We start from the raw sequence: 22,015 nt of genomic DNA, 5'->3' as shown, positions 1-22,015 counted from the left end.
ATAGCGTCTCGGCCTTTCATCCAGAGGTCGCGAGTTCGTATCCCGGTCAGGCATGATATTTTCACACGCTATAAAATTGCTATTTCATCTCATTCTGTGAAGCGATACATAACGGTTGGTCCGGAGGAAAAGAAAAAAAAATATGCGGGTACTCTGGATGTTGTAATTGCGAGTAAAATAAATTAACTTAAAAAAAACCGATTATAAATGTCCGTTTAATTCATGTCGGATAACGTTATAAACATCCTGCAATCATATACAAAACTACATGCCGACGCGCTGTCTACATTTTACTTTGCGATGTGATATGCGAGTCACCCTCTCCAATCGCCGCCACACCAGTCTTTGGTCAAGGTTAAACTAGTAGCGCTGTGCGGTACCCCCGTTTGCGTATTATTTTTTTTTTAACGCGTAAAACTCATATAAGTATTACAGATTATGGAGTGATGCCTGAGCTGTAACTCAGCTCAGAGCTGTATGGCAGCTCTGTTAATTATATGTTACTTTGTGATCTCTAATTATAATTTTTGAATTAAATCCATACTAAATGTGTGTTTGCGAGTTCGTGTTCGCGAACACAAACATAAATATTAAGCTGTCGTTGGTCGGTTGGTTGTGTTACGAGAGATGAAACAATGCAGTCTAGGAAGTGCACTTTAGAGGGCGGGCTAGTTTTCGTAATTTATTTTTGCTGTGGCGGTTGAAGGTTTGTTGTTTATCCGGACGTTTGTTGCGGGGGTGGGGAGCGCAGAGAAATTACGTGGTGACAGAACGAAGCTTATGAAATACAGCGGTCAGTCTCGGCTTGTTTACACAGTTCAAATTAGGTTATCGTTTCTGTGTTCATTGTTTTTAACAGCTATGTTTCCCGTTACCTTTTTATGCTCCACACTTGTTTCTTGTTTCCTTTCATCGGAAAATTTTCTTTACCTAACTTTCTCTTTTACTTTTACTTGTACTAAAATAATCTTCGATAAAAATTCTTCGCTGTTTTAGAACTGCCGTAAAAATATTTCTTTTACTTTTTGGAACTTTTATACGAGTTTCTTTTCGCGTATATGTAAATATAAATAAATATACGCTTCAGGTTTTACATTCATCGCATCTTTAATCTGTTGTATTTTTTAATTGAAATAGACAAAAAAAAGTCGAAATGAGATCAAAGATTATTTATAAAAAATCTGATACGGATACCACACGCCTTCCTTAGACGCCTATTAAATAACGTATACGCATTTTATGCCGCACTTCATTTGAAAATAAGATACGATTTTCGAATTCTATAATAAAGTTGACGGTTACATAATTGCATCGGGGTAGGCGCCACATCGCATCAGATTATTTCCGTATTTTCACATTATTTGTCCGTAACAGCATTTTTATATTAGTACGACGCTCAAGTAGGTGTGTGGTGAGTACATAAAATTAAAAAAGTACATAAACCCGTAATTAAGTAAAAGTACGTAAAATTTTATTTCACTAATAACTTCTGATTTTTTTCATATTTTTTGTTTTTGTTTTATTCTTATTATCGGATTATTAATTATTGTAAAAGTTGTTTTTTTACAATCGGAGGTTAATAATTGTTAATAAATCGATATATTTAAATTAAAAAAAAAAAGTTAATAATAAAAAGCATATCAAGTCGTAATTTAATCGATGCGCCATCCTCTTGTAAGATCCAAATATTTCATTAATTAAAATTTTATTTCGCTATAACTCTGAAACCGATGAAAATAAGTACCGCGTATGATATATCGTTGAAAAGCTCCCCCGATGAGGGCTTATTACTGCAGTTAGAAAAAGTCCAAAATACAATTTTATGGAATTTTGGGCTTTTTTGACATTTTTGGTCCGGTCGATTATAATCAAAAGGGGAGGTGCACGACTAGACAGTACAACACTCCTAAATCCAAAATTTCAACATCCTACGGCTAATCGTTTTTGAGTTATGCGAGACACAGACGTCACGCCGAAACTAGTCAAAATGGATCGGGGATGGTAAATAATGATTCCTTTACTTCGTACAAGGAAGTAAAAATGAAATTGTGATTATCCTTTTTAGATGATCGAAATTAAAATTAATCAGTTTAAAAATAATGGAAGTTACGATGTTACTTTTCATTAGGATTGACATTCAAGCGCTTTTTCATTCCGTTACTCTTTTGGAAAAAAAATTGCTTTGATATTACAAAGGCTGAATTTATTGTCCCTAATTTGAAAGAACAACTTACTATCGACAGATATTATTGCAAAATGTCGATTTCCTTCTGTTATAAGGAAAGGAATCGTTCCTGTTCTTTCACAAAAAACGTAATTCATCTGTACGATAAAGTCCTTAATAGTTCTCAAAGACGTGGGACGTCATTCAGAAATCGATTCAGAAGTTTTTGACACATTAACCTTACAGTCCTGATCTCGCACCATTAGGTTTTTTTTTCGTTCGGTTCTCTCGAAAAGTTTTTACGTAGCACCAAATTCGGCAATAACCATCGAGTCAAAAATTGCGGTAGAAGAACGGGTTAGATACCGAGTTGAATAATCCTTAGTTCACGGAAAGATGGCTACATTTAGCGGGGATTATGTCGGTAAATAGTTTTAATTTCATTATTGAATAAATAATAATTTTTCTACTGTCGTATATCTCTTTAATTTCCGATCGATCTTCGATTATAACCCGAATAGAAAATGTAATTAACTTTTTTAATCGAATATTATATAAAATTTATTCTCTCTTCCTCTCCTCTCTCGCATAGTCCTAACCCAAAATTTTGCTGACAAAATTTATTATTATAATTGATTTTCTCTTGTTCTAAGACTTTTTTTTTGGACGTGTTGGTTTCAAGTACATTTTTACGATAGTTTTTATCTCTGTTATTTTACGAGCGGAGGGGTTTATGTTACGTTTTATCTATATAATATTTATTTTTTAAATACTGCAGATGTTCAACATTTTTAGTAGATTATATCTGGAATAATTTTTTAAGATAAAATATTTTCAAAAAGACGTATGTATGATTATAGACGGTCGATTTTATAACCCTATAAAATAGAATATCCGTCTGTTTGCATATTTGTAAAAATCTTATTCGTATATCAGAAACTCCTGATCCGATCTCGATAATTATTTTATTTATATATTTTAATTAAATATATTTAAAATTTTTACGTATAAAATGTAATGAAGATAAATTATGATTTAGGAATACAGGAATTTCCATTTAGGAGCATAGATTTTATAAATGTACACGTATCGTGTACATTTATAAACGTCAAATAGCTGGAGTTCACTAGAAATCCATTCGAATCAAATTACACTTTTTTTTTTAATTTTTTGTTTCAAAGCAAGTTATTTTTATTTACAATCTGAACCGCAAATAAATTTGATTATAATAAACAAAAGCCGTGCAAAGAGAGGTCTCCATCGAATCCTTTTAAGAATTGTAAATACAATACAATACGATACAATTGTAAAAAATACACGTACGCTTATGTATACATATCTTTTATAGTTCATTAAAGTATATAATAAAGATAAATAGTTAAATACACCGATTAGTCCGAGAAATTGATTAAGTCCGTAACGTAAAAAGGAAAAAAAGAAATACCAAGAAGTATACCCCCAGTTACACAAGGAATCACAAAAAAAAACAAACGAAACAAAGAAATATCAGAAAAAAGAGAAAAAAATTTGACGTGGACCCTCTCATGACTTCCTTGTACACCTATTAAATTTACATATACGCATTTAAAAAAAAAATGAAAAGTACATAAAATGTTATTTCATTAATAAATTCTGATATTTGTTTTTATTGTTATTATCGAATAATTATTTACCGTAAAAGTTTTTTTACAATCAGAAGTTAATAATTATTAATAAATCGATATATTTACATTAAAAGAAAGAAAAAAATTAAAAAAAGGAGATGAAGTCTGATTCGAACCGATGTGCCTTCCTCTTGTAACATCCCAATAATTCATCGATGAACATTTTGTTTGGCTATAACTCTGGAACCGGTGAAAATAAGTACCGCTTATGATATATCGCCGAAAAGGTTTCACTGAGACCTGCAGTTTTGGGGATTTTGTGCTTTTTTGGACGTTTTTGATTAGGTCGATCGCAATCAAAAGGGACGTTGCACAACTAGATGTTACAACAATCCTAAATTAAAAATTTCAACATCCTATAGCTAACCTTTTGAGATATGCGAGGTACATACGTAAGCAGTCCCAGGAAGGGGGAAGCCAGGGATGGAGGTTTAGTCGGTACTGCGCAGGTATACATACGCCCTTTGTTATAACTGGCGGAACCTGTTAGCGAGCCCGACATTGCTTAGGCGCCCGTAAACGGGGTCCTCCACCTCTATAAAAAAAAAAGGGTACATACGTTTGCACAGACGTCACGCCGAAACTAGTCAAAATGAATTCGCGGATGGTCAAAATGCATATTTCTATTGAGATCTGATAACCGAAAATTTTTCGCGATCCTTTACTTCGTACAAGGAAATAAAAAAAATAATAAATGATGAAAACAAAATGAAACGGCGAAACAAAACGAGATATTTTGACAAAGTATAATGACCTAATGTAGTAGATTAATCCAAATTTCGAAGAACCTTACGACTCCAATAAATGCAGTCGTTTTAAATGTCGAATTTTGTCGCTATTACTCGAACTGCGAATTAGCTCGTATGATGTTCAGTCTCATTTTGTGCTTGTTAATGAATCTTTTTATTTCCTCTCGAACGCTCCGAACTCTCAGATAACCGTGTATCTTAGAGTTTCTTGTAAACCACGGAGCCTCTGTTATAATTCTCAGTAACTTATTCCGATATCGCTGAACGATGTCAACGTTACTCTCACTTGTAGTACTTCACAGCAGGATTTTACCATTCCAAATTGGATTTAGGATTGTTGTACACAACTGTTTGTTCGATAATGATAATTGCCACCCCCTGCCTAGCAATCGGTACATTTCCCTGAACTAATCCAGTAATACAAACCGGAATAGTGCTTACATACGCTAAATACGATATTCTGACATGCACACACACACACACACACACACACACACACACACACACATGTATATATTATTATTATTATTATGCTTTTACGGCCAACATGGGACCACTTAAGTCAATTTTAGTTGGATCTTTTCTGAGAAAAGCGTGTTATTTTACTCTTCCGAGCTGCCCAGTATTTCTTCATCCGTAAACACCCTCTTCGTTGTATTTTGTCGTTTGTCTGTCTTTTGTTTAAATCTAATGCTTTTATCTTTTAGCTTTGTAATTTTTCCAGTTTTATTCTGTAGGTCGGTCAGGGAAATTCCCGATTCTTTCATATCTTCTCTAATTTCTTTGATCCATCCTACTTCTAGCTTTTGGAACCAGAGCTTTTCAATGATATTTCTTGACGGTCTTGTTTGCGGTGTCCTTATGAGATGACCGAAGAAAGAGATTCTTTTTTTCCGCATAGTATCAGTAACAGGCTCTATTTCTCGATACACCACCTCGTTTGGCACGATCCACCATCGGCCTTCTTTTTTGTGTTTTTTATCGATACACGTTCTGACAATTCTCCTCTCTATTTTCAGAATTTTTTCAATTCGGTTTTTCTGAGTGATTTTGAAAAGTGTCTCGCTTCCGTAGGTGACTTCTGGCTGTACTACAGTTTTATAATGTTTAAGTTTTGTTTTAGCAGAAAGGCATTTTTTGTTATATGTTGACCGAGTTAATTTTTGGGATTTAATCATTTTATTTGTCCTGTTTTGCCATGTCACTTTTTCATTTAATTTATAAGTTATTATTTCCCCTAGATATTTAAATCGTTTTACTATTTTAATTTTCTGATCGTTTACTGTAATGTGTTCTATTACCAGAGGATCTATGGCCATCAGTTCAGTTTTTTCGAAAGAGATATGAAGCCCTATCTTTTGTGCTAGGTTTTGAAGGCTCATGATTTGTGTTTTGGCTTCTTGAATATTATTTGCTAAAAGAGCGAGGTCATCTGCAAATCCTAGGCGATTTAGTGTGACGGAGTTTTTCTTAGTACCCGTTTTTATATTTTTGGGATTTATTTCATACCATTTTCTCATGACAAATTCGAGAGCGCAGTTAAAAAGGAGTGGTGAGAGGCCGTCTCCTTGCCTCAATCCAGTTTTTATGTAGAAGGGTCGAGAGAGTTCACCTCTGAATTTCACTCTGGACTGGGTATCGGTTAAAGTTAATTTTATCATGTTTACGAGTTTAGGGTGAAGGCCCAGGTTTCTCAGAATATTCAGCACGGATGGTCGGTGTATACAATCATAGGCCCTTTTAAAGTCGACGAAGGTGATTATTAGTTGTTTTTTCCGTTTTTTATATAAGTCCATCATAAGTTTTAGGGATATTATTTGCTCCGGGCAACCTCTCCATGGCCTAAATCCCCCTTGGTATTCCCCAAGTTCCAGTTCAAGTTGGTCTTTGCATCGGTTGTATATGATTCTCGACAGGATTTTGTATGTGCAATCCAGGAGAGATATGCCTCTGTATATACATGTATATATATATATATATATATATATATATATATATATATATATATATATATATATAAATTCCTAGCGATTTAGTTGTTTTTGACAAAAATTTGATTACGTTAAATTATTTTTGAAAATCATATTATGTAGTATTTTTGTTTATTGTACTCTAAACTGTACCTACATTTTTCCAATTGATATTGAATTTAAACAAGTGAAATTCTGTTTGGAATTTTTTGTTTTGAAAAAATACGGCGTTTCTTCAGTCACGCAGAATATGCCGATATGATTTTTGTGTACGGCTTTTTGCGATAGAAATGGTCCGGCTTCAGCGGAAGAATACCGACGTAGGTATCCTGGACGATTAGTAAAGTATTTTAGAGGAATTTTTAATCCCAGAGCACATGTTTCATCTGAAAGTCAACCGATAAACAGCGATGCAACAAAAAACATTCATCAGGTGCTACAACCGGCTAACAGCTTAAAGAATTTCTACACGACGTAATATTCCTCAAAATCGTGTATGGAAGTCATTACGGCATTATGACTCCTTATGTACAAAAAGTTCAACCCTTCCGGCTCGGTGACAATACCAGACGACTGCAATTTTATCAACGGGTTAATAATTGTTACCGCTTAATTCCATTTATTCTATTTTCGGACGAAGCTACTTTTCCTCTTAATGGCGTAAACAACGTACCGAATACTTATCGGTGTTCTGAAGAAAACCCGCATCCTGTAGTCGAATTAAATTTCCAGCGACCGCTTTCGGACAACGTTTGGTGCGGCACGATCGACAACCGGTTAATAGGCCCTTTCATATTAAAACAAAAAGTAGAAATTATCCGGAATTTTTAAACATGTTTTAAACGTAAAGCCCTTGAAAATTTCTCATCGATAAAACGAACTGAAATCTATCGACTTGACGGAACAACAACATATTCACGGCTACGTTCAATCCGTTTACCGGTAAATATTTCATCTAAAAATCGTCTTAATTCATTCGTGATACACCAAGACAATTCTTAGATAAAAATTTTACCGGTAAATGAAGGTGGACGCTACCTAGATCACCTTACTTTTTTACATTGTTTCTGGGGATGGATTAAATGCGAGGTATGCAAGCAAAAGGTGGAAACACGTAATTAACCGATTTCTTTTTAAATATATATAAATGAACTGTTTTGTGCGAATGTAAGTGGCACAAAGGACACCGCTGGTGGTTTCCTGTAGAAGTTATTTTTAAAAGAACTTCTCTTAAAAATAATTTTCGATTAGATTTTCATCCCAAGACGAAAATAACACGATTTTTTCCCTGTTTTCCCCACGTTTTAGTATATCTGCTTTTATTTTAAACCTGTAGACGGAATACCTGTAGAATTACTGCGCAGTGCAGGTGAGGAAGCGATTGATAGATTATACAAACTGGTGTGTAATATTTATGAAAATGGGGAATTTCCATCAGACATCAAAAAAAGTGTTATAGTTATGATACCAAAGAAAGCAGGGGCAGATAAATGTGAAGAATACAGAACAATTAGTTTAACTAGTCATGCATCAAAAATCTTAACTAGAATTTTATACGGAAGAATTGAGAGGAGAGTGGAAGTGTTAGAAGACCAATTTGGTTTCAGGAAAAGTATAGGGACAAGGGAAGCAATTTTAGGCCTCAGATTAATAGTGGAAGGAAGATTAAAGAAAAACAAACCGACATACTTGGCGTTTATAGACCTAGAAAAGGCTTTCGATAACGTAGACTGGAATAAAATGTTCAGCATTTTAAAAAAATTAGGGTTCAAATACAGAGATAGAAGAACAATTGCTAACATCTACAGGAACCAAACAGCAACAGTAACAATCGAAGAACATAAGAAAGAAGCCGTAATAAGAAAGGGAGTCCGACAAGGATGTTCCCTATCTCCGTTACTTTTTAATCTTTAATGGAACTAGCAGTTAATGATGTTAAAGAACAATTTAGATTCGGAGTAGCAGTACAAGGTGAAAAGATAAAGATGCTACGATTTGCTGATGATATAGTAATTCTAGCCGAGAGTAAAAAGGATTTAGAAGAAACAATCAACGGCATAGATGAAGTCCTACGCAAGAACTATCCCGTGAAAATAAACAAGAACAAAACAAAAGTAATGAAATGTAGTAGAAATAACAAAGATGGACCACTGAATGTGAAAATAGGAGGAGAAAAGATTACGGAGGTAGAAGAATTTTGTTATTTGGGAAGTAGAATTACTAAAGATGGACGAAGCAGGAGCGATATAAAATGCCGAATAGCACAAGCTAAACGAGCCTTCAGTAAGAAATATAATTTGTTTACATCAAAAATGAATTTAAATGTCAGGAAAAGATTTTTGAAAGTGTATGTTTGGAGTGTCGCTTTATATGGAAGTGAAACTTGGACGATCGGAGTATCTGATAAGAAAAGATTAGAAGCTTTTGAAATGTGGTGCTATAGGAGAATGTTAAAAATCAGACGGGTGGATAAAGTGACAAATGAAGAGGTATTGCGGCAAATAGATGAAGAAAGAAGCATTTGGAAAAATATAGTTAAAAGAAGAGACAGACTTATAGGCCACATACTAAGGCATCCTGGAATAGTCGCTTTAATATTGGAAGGACAGGTAGTAGGGAAAAATTGTGTAGGCAGGCCACGTTTGGAGTATGTAAAACAAATTGTTGGGGATGTAGGATGTAGAGGGTATACTGAAATGAAACGACTAGCACTAGATAGGGAATCTTGGAGAGCTGCATCAAACCAGTCAAATGACTGAAGACAAAAAAAAAAAATTTAAACCTAAAATTAAAGTCTGGTTCTTTCTCCATAAAGGAATTGGAAACGTATTCTACGGTCCCTTTCTCTTCTAAAGTAAAGGCATAACGTGTTTTTTCTCTAAAATCTGTTGTTATAGAATTAATAGTATAAACGCCCTCTTCTAAATCCTCTATTTTTTACATTTAGATACAGTAAAATTAGCGCTTAAGTAAAACGTCTGCGCAGCATTTTTTCTACTATTTCTTTAGATATTTTTACTTTCTCTTCTTTTTTCTGTATATTTTCTTTTTCCCAATCGTTAAGCTTTCGAAGGGACTAGTAACAGAAATATCCACGTACTTAAAAACCTTTGTGGTACACATATGTTCTTTAGATTGTATTTTGAAAAATGGTGTTTCTTTAGGCCAGTAGTGGAAATAATTGTTTTTATAAGACATCTGTATAAATCCCTCTTGTTTTGCGATTTTATTAAATTCTACAGCCACCACAAAAACAAATGGTTTCTTCACTGCGGCCACGCGGTCCCCCCAACCCCTTCTCAGACACACGTGTGTCTGAAGGTTAATGATTACGTGGAGTGAATAATTACTGTTTACTTCTTCCAGAAAATCGCCGCCCCAAAAATGCGATCGCGAATAGGTGTCACCATTTGTAAGTTCCCTATTACCTTCCTTTCCTTTCAAGAAAGAAGAAAGAGGGAACGAGCCCAGCAGCCATCAGCCCAGCTGTCACAAGCCCAGCAGCCACCTGCCCAGCAGCCACTGACAGCACAGAAGAACGAAGAAACCTGCACTTTCCCCCGTTCAGCCCTTCGGGGCTTCGGGAATTCCAAGGTTAATGGTATGTAACTTCGGTTACTACCAATTCTTGGAAAGTGCAGGCCAAAGAAGAACGAAGAGGTCTTCGGAAGAAGAAGAGGGAGAAGAAGAAGGAAGACCAACCACTCGCCTCAACATCACGGACTGGAGTCCGGAACAGAGCCCAGCAAAGATGCGTCCTGAAGGGCAGCCATACCAGATAGGATGAAGAGCTTCTACACAACCTCTCCTATTTCAAAACTTACAGTAAGATAAAATAACCCAGCAATTGCGACTCCTCCGGAAAAGGGGACGCATTGCTCCCTCCTTACAGGTAGTGCCCCGTTGTGGCGTATTCCTGCTAGCCTATTAAGAGTTAGCACCGAAAGGACTTAAGTGGACGGTCTGAAGGGGAATTACGTCGGGAGGAGAGGCTTTATAAGCCTAGCCTTCCGCGGTCGGCCCATGAAATGGGTTCGATAACGCTGGTTTAACAACGGATTGGAATGCAATTAAATCCGTCTTAAATTCACTAAAATAATAATAGACAAAACTTGAAAAATTAGATCCGAGATTAAAAAATAACCTTTTTAAAAAAACAAGCCCGATTAGAATGATCCAGCAGCAAGGGACTCTGTCCAGGTTCTGCGATAAAGTAGGGAGTAATAGACTCCTCCCAACTTTGCATTCCATTAAATTCTATTAATCTGCGCTTAAATTGTCCCTTAACAGTAAATTATAAAGTTTTTTCTCCTAGCTTTCTACAGTAAATCGCAACAATAGGGAATTTCTCTGTTGTTATTACTATAAAACCAAACACTTCTACGCTAGAATTTACAGGTAATTCGATCCGGTTACCTTTGTGTAAATTTTTATAAAATTCAGCGCTATATTTTTGCTCGTTATTCTTTATTTTCAATACTTCTAATGCGCCGGCGATATCTAGAGATTTTTCAGCTTGTTCGAAATTCTTTCTTGTTTCTTGGATAATTCCTCCAACAATTTTACGCCGTAAACAACACAACCTGTAATCGGCACGATTTGCTGGCTGTTGTAGAAATTTAAGTTGTTTTTAAGGGACGATTGTTTCTCTGGAAATCGTGGTTTACAATATCTTGTATTAAGCCCGTTTGTCCGGTATTTACATTTTGCGCTAAATAGAAAATTATAACCGGAAAAAAAAAGTTTCTCCTATTTTTACGTAAGCGGAGTAGAAAATATTTAATTTGTTGTTTTTCTCTTCCGTTTCCAACAAATTTATCGGCAGCATATTAAAGCTAAATCCGTTTAAAATGTAGCGTATTAATTTTTTTTTTTTTGCTTGTCTTTATCGAGTTTTATCTTGTATCCGATTAGTTTTTTAGTAAGAGAATTTGCCCGTAAACGATAATACAGTAAATCTTTATAAACAACGCAGCAGGTATATTTTAACACGCTACAGATTTTTCCCCGTTGTTTCGTAACAGACGCAGAATAGAACGGTGCATTCGTAAATATTTTTTTGTACTTTTCTAGTACATTCGTCGTGGTATTTTTAAGCTATCGCAAAAACTATCGCATGAAAATAAACAAGAACAAAACAAAAGTAATGAAATGTAGTAGAAATAACAAAGATGGACCGCTGAATGTGAAAATAGGAGGAGAAAAGATTATGGAGGTAGAAGAATTTTGTTATTTGGGAGATAGCATGAGAACTTGTTATTCTTAAGTTGGCTGCGTCGTTTTCAGAAGCGATTTGTGATTCGTGTCATGTCAGATATCATTAGATAAATGAATTATCAACCATTAGGTTTATGAATTTTATACATACATACATACACACACACAGAGAGAGAGAGAGAGAGAGGGAGTGATAGGCTTGTACGTTTACGAAGAAGAGTTGTGATTATTTTATCATAAATAACATTGTCACATATATTTATGATACATGACTAACTATATATAACGATTTTAAACACCGCCAGAATGTCTTTAAAATAAGTAATATTTTTATTGCTGAATAAATCAATAAATTTACTCGGTTCATCGGTTGATATTTGAATACATCAAATTTTGTTGTTTTACAAATACTGTTATAAAGAGTTCCTGTGGGCATTAAACTATGTAAACTACCGGTAAGAGCTAAAAAAAATTTAGACGGTTCCGAAACTTGAAAATTTTCCGATTCAAAAATAAAATGTTAAATATCGTATTCAATATTCGTTAACACCTCGGAAATCAATTTAGTTAAAAATTATTTCAGATGGTGCGATTCTGATCGATTAAAACGAACCGATTTATTTGTTGTAAAACTTATTTATTAAATAAAAAATACCATTTTAAATATATTATTATTGTAAATATTTTAAAACTATGGGACATAATGAAATGTTTATTCGAAAATTTAAACCAAATAATTTTACGTTAATATAGAACTATCAGTAACAAAAAACGACATTAAATCAAAATAAACTATAAAGAAAAGAGCGGGGTAACTTTATGTAGTGTGATTACGAGAGATGTATTAAGACACAAGTGAAGTAGTCTATATTGCGTTTGCTGTGTGCGTTATTTACCGGCTAGCTGCTGTACCCGTCTCGTTCGCTGTCTTTCTCATACGTTATTTGTCTCTTTCTGTACCGAACAGTCAGATCTGATTTACTACATGCAACAAAACATCGTGTTACGTCGATGAAAAATGCATTATTTGTAGTTAATTTATCTTGCGTTTTACGAATATTTTGTATAAATACAAAAACGAAATAGAAAAGGATTCTTCTACACAAACTCGGTAAGTAATTTAAATATTAGTATTTTGTACTAAGAAAAATAGCACGGTACTAAATAATGTGGTGACAGAATAAACGGGAATGGTGAAAATTAAATGAACTAAATATTTTAATTTTTTTTTTTACAAATTACCAAATTGGTTTGTAAACCGATCGATTTAGACATAAACATTCGATTTAGGCGATATCTCTCGATATATACAACTACATTAAATCTAGTAAAAAAAGTTTTTTTTAGGCTATTTATTTACAGGTTTTTTGTTTTTTATTTTTATTTATATAGTAGTGATAGTAATGAGGTTTAAACTGTAGTAAACATTCCGGGGGTCATAAGAAGAAAGAAAGAAAAGTAATAGCGAATTAATATTATTATTTTCATAATATAAGTTGTGAAATATAATACAATAATTTATTTAATTCGTACAAATTAATGCCGGTCCGCTAGATAAAAATTTGCTTTTAAGATTACAAAGTAAAATAACTTATTTTAAGTACCAGTACAATAAAAAGAGGAAAGCCGGTTTATTTTGTGGATTAATCTTGTTATTTAAAATCGAATTATTATAGGTATTTTAATTATAAGATTCTCGGTTTACCGACTTCTCTCGTTCATTTATCCGAACGTTCGTGTTGTTTTCAGTATTCTTAAGTTAACGTTAAACAAATCTCTTTGTTTCTCTTTCTGCAGCTGAAATAACATTAAAATATCTAAATTGAAGTAACTGTTTTTTAAAATTAATATCTGAAATTTCGATTAACCGAACATTCATAGATCGTTTATCGGAGGTAATATACCTGTCAATTTAAATATTACGTCGGTTATTTTACGAAAATAATTCATTTTTTTGCTTCAAATTTAGGTATTTTGTAATTTATTATATTTCTATATTGTAATATTTTCTTTTCAGCGATTCTAATCCTACTGCGATCATTTTATTTTATATTTTTTTTATTTTTAAATTTTAAGATAACAGCGTAACCTTTCACTAGATAAAGTAAACGAGATTAAAGTAACTAAATTTTATATGTATAAAATAATCATGAAGTCAAACCGGGAATGGAACTCAGGACCGAGTGTGCAAACCTCTCCTTGCAAAAAGTAGATTTTTACTTTTTAACTGGCAATATGTACATGTTTATCAAAGGTGAATCCAAATCCAGTCGGATTATTACAGGAAGGAGTAGTATGCAGTTTTATCGAATAATATGTATCTCAGTAGCGATTGAAACACAACCTAATTTTAACATTTTTTATATAAAAAAATAATCATTTAATTTTTTTTCTGTTTAGCCTCCGGAACCGCATAATGTATTATTACTTCAGAGGATGAATGAGTGTAGTCTTGTACAGACAGTGTCACAGCTCGACCGTTCCTGAGGTGTGTTGATTAATTGAAACCCAACTCTCCAAAGAACACAGTTATTCACGATCTTACTGTTCAAATCCTTAGAACTCTCGATTTCGAAATTAGCTGATCTGCGAAGACAAGTTCACCTCTAGACCAACACGGTGGGTTCATTTTAAAACGGTTATATTAAAATTTCTTTGGTTACTGATCTAGGTTAAAGTTTTCAGTATTTGGACTACATCTTTAACCAAAGCATCTTTATCAAAGGCACGTTCTTAAAAATTAAATAATTAAATATTTATAAATTCTGTATCACAGTGTTCATTAAAAATTATTATTAGAAAATAAACATTCACAGTAATTATAGCATTTTGAAAGTAGCAGACATGAATTCATAATCGGGAGAAATATTTAAATAAACTCAAATACATTTTGTAACAGTGGATAAAGGTGTATAATTAATTTACATTTTTCAAAATTTTATATTTTGGATATCGGATGTAAAATAAGGTAAGTTTTGAAAATCTAATTTTAATTTTATTAATTTACAAGACGATCTATATTTTTTATTTACATAAGTTATTTCTTTTAACGAATAATATTTTTGAAAAAAAAACTTTATTTTACTAATTAATTCTGTTACATTTCTTAATTTTTCTAATTCAACAGAACGATTTACATATTACGTAATTCCATAAAATTATCTTCAATTATACTAACTGTTTTATGAAACTCATAATATCTGTACTAAGAGACTACCGGTCATTAATCTGATTTACAATAACATTTTGTTTTATTTCTTCTAACAATTTTTTATATTTTTCTCCATCATAAGCATGTAAATTGGTAGTAAAGAATTAAACAATCGAACCGAGACCATTAACAATTCGTCTTTTATTTCTTACTTTATTACTTACCAAGACTATTTTTAACTTATTCATTTTCGAACGAGTAATAAATTTTAAATAATTACTTCCATCTCTAGACTTATGACTGTTTTTACTTACATTATACAATTTATAATTAAAAGGTATAATTAAAACAATTTAATAAATATTCTTAAATATTATTCAAATTTTATAAATAGATTTACTACTTTATCATAATGAATAAATGTACCGGTAAAAAGCCTCTAATCTGGCTAAATCTAATTCTATCGGGCCCGTTTCCGAATTAATAGTTAGGACCTGCAAGATATTTTAAATACAGATTAGTTTCTGTATCGGAGGATTTTTCTGTTGTATCTGTTTAACCTTTCGAGGTCGTTAAATGTATTTTACTTTTTGTATATGTCGTGCTGTTTTTCACCGAACTGACTTTTCCTTTATCATATTTATTTTTCTCTTTACTTCATCATCTTTACTTTATGATTTTTGACGTAATCGTTTATTATCTGCCGCTGTATATCTGCTTCTAACAATGAAGTTGGGTTATGTCCGTAAAATTTTCAAACCGTTTTAATTTGGTAACAGAATAAATACTACTCTTGTACGCAATAACTGCATATTTTATTTCATTTTTAAAACTATCGTTTTTAATTTCTTGTCGGTTATTAAAGATTCTGATATGTTCAGTTACCGTAGACTGAAATCTTTCACGTTGACGATGGATGTTGTGCTTGTAAAATATATTTTAATTTTATATATCCGCATTCATTTTTGAATTATTGAATTCGGTATCATTAGAAATAAATTTTTTCAGGTATTTTATGACGGGTAGATTAATTTAATAATTTATCAGCTGCTTCTGTTAATTGTGATCTTTCAATCCATTATACTTGTGTATACCTAAAAAACTATCTAAATTGACAAAATCTTTTGTTTTTCAACAACAAAAAAACAAAGCCTATCGATATGAAGTATTTTTAGTGGTTTAGGTGTTGGAGTCAAATTCATTTCTGAATTTAAAGGAATTCTTTCACGATTTGTTTTTAAACGAATTTCACATTTATATAATTTTACATATGTATTTTTAAATGCGGGGTTTTAAAAACGCTATCAAAAACATGTTCAAGTCTTGATATATGTTCCTCTAAACTAGTTGAATAAATAAGATAAACAGGTTAATTTTATTCTGATTTCCAACTAGTATATTCGTAATGTGTTGGGAGGTAGGTAAGCTATTAGGTACATTTCATTAGAAAGCAACCTATTGTAATGGATACCGTGATTCGACTTCGGGAAAATTTTGATATATCTTCGCGTTTCACATCCTCCAGACTCCAAAGCCACCTTCAGCTCAAAAGCATATATATATATATTTAACTTTCTCATGGACAAGATAACTGCCGTAATTTTCCGCAAATCACTTTCAAACTGTTCCCTGAAAAAAAGATGCGACCCAAAATCTCGTACGAGTTTGTTAACGGCCAAAATCGGACGATGGGGATGGAAATGGAGGGCTTTTTCGAAAAAAAAACAAAATATTGCTATAACCTTTTTATTAAGTAAAATATCGAATTCGTTTATGTTTCTACGATTCTTTGGATAAGAGCCTAAAACTTTTGTAAGTAAAGTTTTTTGATATCACCAATCATTGGTTCAGGGGGTAGAAAAAATGAAGTTTTGAAGACAAAAAACAAATCACACCTCCCTTAATAGGCACAGTATCGCATCGCTTTAAAGTGTTCTTTAATCGTCTAAACGTTACGTAAAACATTGTCAGACACAATTTTTGATATAACCAACCCGTACGGCAAGGGATGACCGGAGTGTTGCTGGAATTGTAAGACGGGGCTTGTCGTAAGCTAAACATGTGAAACTTTTTTCACATTGTCGTATTGAGTAAATTTGAAGTTTTCTTAACTGTAAGGTGGGAATTTTTTTTATTCCCTCCTTAGCACCGGTGAAATCTTTTTTTTCAACTTCTTTTTAAATTATATTGATGTATTAATAATTATTAACCTCTTGATTGTAAAAAAGGTTTATAATAAATAATTCAATAATAATAAAAAATTTGAAAAAAAAATCAGTAGTTATTAATGAAATAAAATTTTATGTACTTTCCATTTTTTTTAAAAAAGGAAATGAAGTCGGATTCGAACCGATGTACCTTCCCCTTGTAAAAGCAAAATATTTCATTAATTGAACATAAAACGATAAAAAAAGAAATATTTTTCATTCTCGAGATAAAAACAAAAATGTACGCCAGGTAAAGTTATGTAAACAACAAAAAAGTCCTAAATAAAATAATTCTGACTACTCTAATTGTACAAAAATCTACCTAGAATAATAATGAAAAACGACAAAAAATATTTGTTTTTCTTTCTTTTCTTACAAGCACATTTTCATGATATAGTAAGTTAGCGATGTGAAATTTAATATTATTTCTATATTTGATGTAGTCGGGTGCCTGTGTAGGCTATATGAGGTGGTAACTCCCGAGTACAAGATAACGCATAAAAGTAATATTAAATTTCATATCGCTGACTATACTAATTTTTTTTTTGTCTTCAGTCATTTGACTGGTTTGATGCAGCTCTCCAAGATTCCCTATCTAGTGCTAGTCGTTTCATTTCAGTATACCCTCTACATCCTACATCCCTAACAATTTGTTTTACATATTCCAAACGTGGCCTGCCTACACAATTTTTCCCTTCTACCTGTCCTTCCAATATTAAAGCGACTATTCCAGGATGCCTTAGTATGTGGCCTATAAGTCTGTCTCTTCTTTTAACTATATTTTTCCAAATGCTTCTTTCTTCATCTATTTGCCGCAATACCTCTTCATTTGTCGCTTTATCCACCCGTCTGATTTTTAACATTCTCCTATAGCACCGCATTTCAAAAGTTTCTAATCTTTTCTTCTCGGATACTCCGATCGTCCAAGTTTCACTTCCATTTAAAGCGACACTTCAAAAATACACTTTCAAAAATATTTTCCTAACATTTAAATTAATTTTTGATGTAAACAAATTATATTTCTTACTGAAGGCTCGTTTAGCTTGTGCTATTCGGCATTTTATATCGCTCCTGCTTCGTCCATCTTTAGTAATTTTACTTCCCAAATAACAAAATTCTTCTACCTCCATAATCTTTTCTCCTCCTATTTTCACATTCAGCGGTCCATCTTTGTTATTTCTACTAAATTTCATTACTTCTGTTTTGTTCTTGTTTATTTTCACGCGATAGTTCTTGCGTAGGACTTCATCTATGCCGTTCATTGTTTCTTCTAAATCCTTTTTATTCTCGGCTAGAATTGCTATATCGTCGGCAAATCGTAGCATCTTTATCTTTTCACCTTGTACTGTTACTCCGAATCTAAATTGTTCTTTAACATCATTAACTGCTAGTTCCATGTAAAGATTAAAAGTAACGGAGATAGAGAACATCCTTGTCGGACTCCCTTTCTTATTACGGCTTCTTTCTTATGCTCTTCAATTATTACTGTTGCTGTTTGGTTCCTGTACATGTTAGCAATTGTTCTTCTATCTCTGTATGTGAACCCTAATTTTTTTATACTAATGAATCTGAAAAAAATGCCGTTAAAATAAAGAAAAACTCGCTCGACTATTTTTTGTTATTCTAGGTAGATGTGTACAATCAGGATTAGTCTTCTTTTTTTTTTAATAATTTTTATCTTGCAGTATAAAAACCAATTACATATTTTAGGGTAATATTGTTTTAGGTATAACTATGTATGGATTATGATTTTAATTACTCATCAAGAAAGCACTGATAAAACTATAGTAAAAGTAACGGAGAAAGTCATTATGATGGATAATGAAAAATGTTATTAAAAAGATATTTGCAGAAACTTAAACTTTATAACTAACAAACTGTTAAAATATATCATCAAATAAACATATCAATATTATGTCGAATATTTTGCAGGTTTAACTGTACATCTTTTTCTTTTTCCTGTTTAGCCTCTGGTAACTACCGTTTAGATAATTCTTCAGAGGATGATATGTATGAGTGTATATGAAGTGTAGTCTTGTACATTCTCAGTTCGACCAATCCCGAGATGTGTGGTTAATTGAAAACCCAACCACCAAAGAACACCGGTATCCACGATCTAGTATTCAAATCCGTGTAAAAATATGTTTTTTAAAAACAAACTTTTTATTTTATTATACGTATAAAAAAATTATTTCAATATAAATATTCTTCCAGAATTATATTATATTAGCCAATGTTAAGTGTAAATGCTAACAGTGATTTTTTAATTAAAACTGAATAAAATAACATACGTAACAAAGACTTCAACCAGGAATACATACCACTAATAATGCTTGCATATTCTACATACTGAATCCTAACATGCGTGTGTGTGTGTGCGCGCGCGCGCGTGTATGTAAAATTTTACATAAGAGGATATTGATAACATTTTAAAAATTACTTCTGCAGGAATATTGATAGTTATGCCCCAAAAGGGTTTGTATCTTATTTTTGATATATTTACGTACAAAAAATTTTTTAAATTGTTAAACAACGGGTTTCTTTTAAAACGAAATTGCTCTAAAAACTAGAAAATATTTGTAATTTGTAAAAATTTTCAACATTAGTAAAAATTTTGCGCTCACAAAATATTACTTTGTCTTATCAATTTAATTTTTGTTCAATTTTTACCTTTATTAATCCTCGCAGAACACCTATTCCAATTCTTCAGTAAAATTTTATGAGCCGCAATGGATTTCTTTTTACAAATATTGAAAATTACTTTGATTATATTACAGTTACTGAAAAATTATTTCCTACTTTTTAGAGAAATTTTTTTAAATTTATTTATTTTTACTTTTTGGTCTGCCGCATTCGCTTGTTCGTTCAAATGCTATCGATTCGTTCACATCGGTTTATAATTTTTTCTCATTCTTTCTTACTCTAGTAGCGGGCGCGTAATAAATAAAATAAAAACTCAACTTTCGCCCGCTAAAAATCAACTCGCCAAATCTCGCCCGTTTTGCCTTTTCGCTTTCATTCGCTCGCTTTTCATGCTATTTCTCCAACCGTATTTTACGGTGTGTTGCAGTTTTTTTTTTTGTTTTGTACTCTAGTTTCATCTTTTTGTTCCGATGAGAAAATACACTACACGAAGAAAAATGATTTTGTTATAGTAACAGAATTCATTTACTTACAACAAATCGGTTTGTCGTCGTAACAAAATCAGATAACTTACAGTAAAAAATCAGTAACGATAGTTAATAGTAACAAATCCATTTTGTAATCGTAACAAAATCGTTTCGCTGCCACAACACACCCTTAGTTACCGAAACATATGATTTGTTACCCGTAAGTAAACAAATAAATATGTTTTTACAAATGTTCGACATGTTTGTTTTAGAACGATATTAAATACGGTATATTATATTATCATTCGTGCCAAACGTGTATGATTTTTTTTAATAGTTTTCTTATGTTCGAAATCCTGTTTAGATGACACACGTGAAATTTCAGCTTGATTGGATAACGGGAAGTTTATCAGATTTCAGTTACTAAATTTCATCTAAATAGGATTTCGAGCATAAGAAAGCTATTAAAAAAAATAACTGTAATTGAGCGTTATTTCTACGCTCTTTCGTACGGGTAAAAATGTACTTTGCACGATTCATAGCGTTATCCGACAAACACCGCAAGAAAATGACCAATTTTCTTTAATCTAAACGCTGAAATTGCATACAGAATTACAGTTCTTCTCTCTGGAATATGTATATATACGTTGTTTTCTACATGAGCGTAAAGCAAGCGACTTTATTTGAAAACTGAAGGTGTTTGAATCTAAAGGGCAAGTCTAAAGGAATGTACGCCGAAGATTCAAAGGTATATTTACCGATAATCCAAATAGTATCGCAAAAGATAGAGAGAGACCTTTTTTTGTAGAAAATTTAATTTCAAAAACTGTAAATGGTGTCAGAATTCGATCGATCAACGGTTTGACCGTAGTAAATTTAAATATAGGAAAGGAACATAATCCGGTTGTTACCGCAAGCAATTTAAACGATTACCGTCATGAAACGATGGAATATTTCGTTACGGTAATAGTCGTAAATTCTTTTCGGTTATAAAACCTATGTTAGTACAAAATTTCACCTCGATCGGCCGTGTAGATTTTGCGTGAAAGAATAACAGCCTCATAAAAATTATTATATATTTACACAGATTGTATCACAAAGTTTTCCCGGGCTCTTTCATAACCTTTTCTACTCGTGAAAATAATCTACTCGTTTAAATTTCATTTAAACATTCGTCCTAAAATACTTCGTTTGCGATTTACGGCTAATGAAAGAGACGTGAAAAAGTTTTCTTTGTTTGATTCAACTTACTCTATACCGTTTTGTTTAGAATTAAATCCTCTACAAGTTTTGTTTAAAAGTTATTTAACAAAGTTATTGTACCTCTAACATTAAAAACAGGGTTTTTACCCCGATTTATTAATTTCACACTAGATTTCTACTACTACTGCAGATACGGTTCTAGGATATATTTTTGTTCGATTTTTCCGGTCAAAAACAAAACGATTCACTAATTTTGTCCCTTAATTAATGTTTTAAAAATTTCAGTGACATTATTTCACCGGGATAGCTGAAATCCGACGTAACTCGCAAACGAAGCATTTTAGGACAAATTTTTATTATAAATTTTCTCCATTATCTTCGCGAGTAGGTTGTGAAAGTCCCGGAAGAAATTCGTGATACACTGTGTATATATAATAAATAATTGTATATGTAATAGATAATACATTACCGGGAAGATAAAATTTTAATTGAAATTAAATGAGATTCGATTGAATCGATTCTTTTTTCTACAACTGATGAATTGATTCACCGTACAAGTTTACAAAGGAATGTAAAAATG

The 22,015-nt window shown here is 32.4% G+C and overlaps 1 protein-coding gene across 9 annotated transcripts in view; it reads left to right on the top strand.

Moving 5' to 3' along the window:
- LOC142333395 (dynein axonemal heavy chain 12-like) overlaps positions 1-22,015 on the top strand; it is a 124,127-nt gene that overhangs the window by 26,198 nt on the left and 75,914 nt on the right. For 3 of the 9 annotated variants that reach the window (XM_075380435.1, XM_075380436.1, XM_075380434.1), the window contains one exon: positions 14,165-14,383. The exons of 1 other annotated variant lie outside the window; for it this stretch is intronic. The gene's annotated coding sequence lies outside the window, so the exon portion shown is untranslated. 5 more of the 9 variants (XM_075380443.1, XM_075380440.1, XM_075380441.1 and 2 more) reach the window with 3 other exon arrangements.

This window comes from Lycorma delicatula, chromosome 12, assembly GCF_047948215.1.
Source record: "Lycorma delicatula isolate Av1 chromosome 12, ASM4794821v1, whole genome shotgun sequence".
Taxonomy (NCBI): domain Eukaryota; kingdom Metazoa; phylum Arthropoda; class Insecta; order Hemiptera; family Fulgoridae; genus Lycorma; species Lycorma delicatula.
The sequence above is the reverse complement of the archived record's forward strand: the minus strand, read 5'-3'. Positions and strand labels throughout refer to the sequence as shown.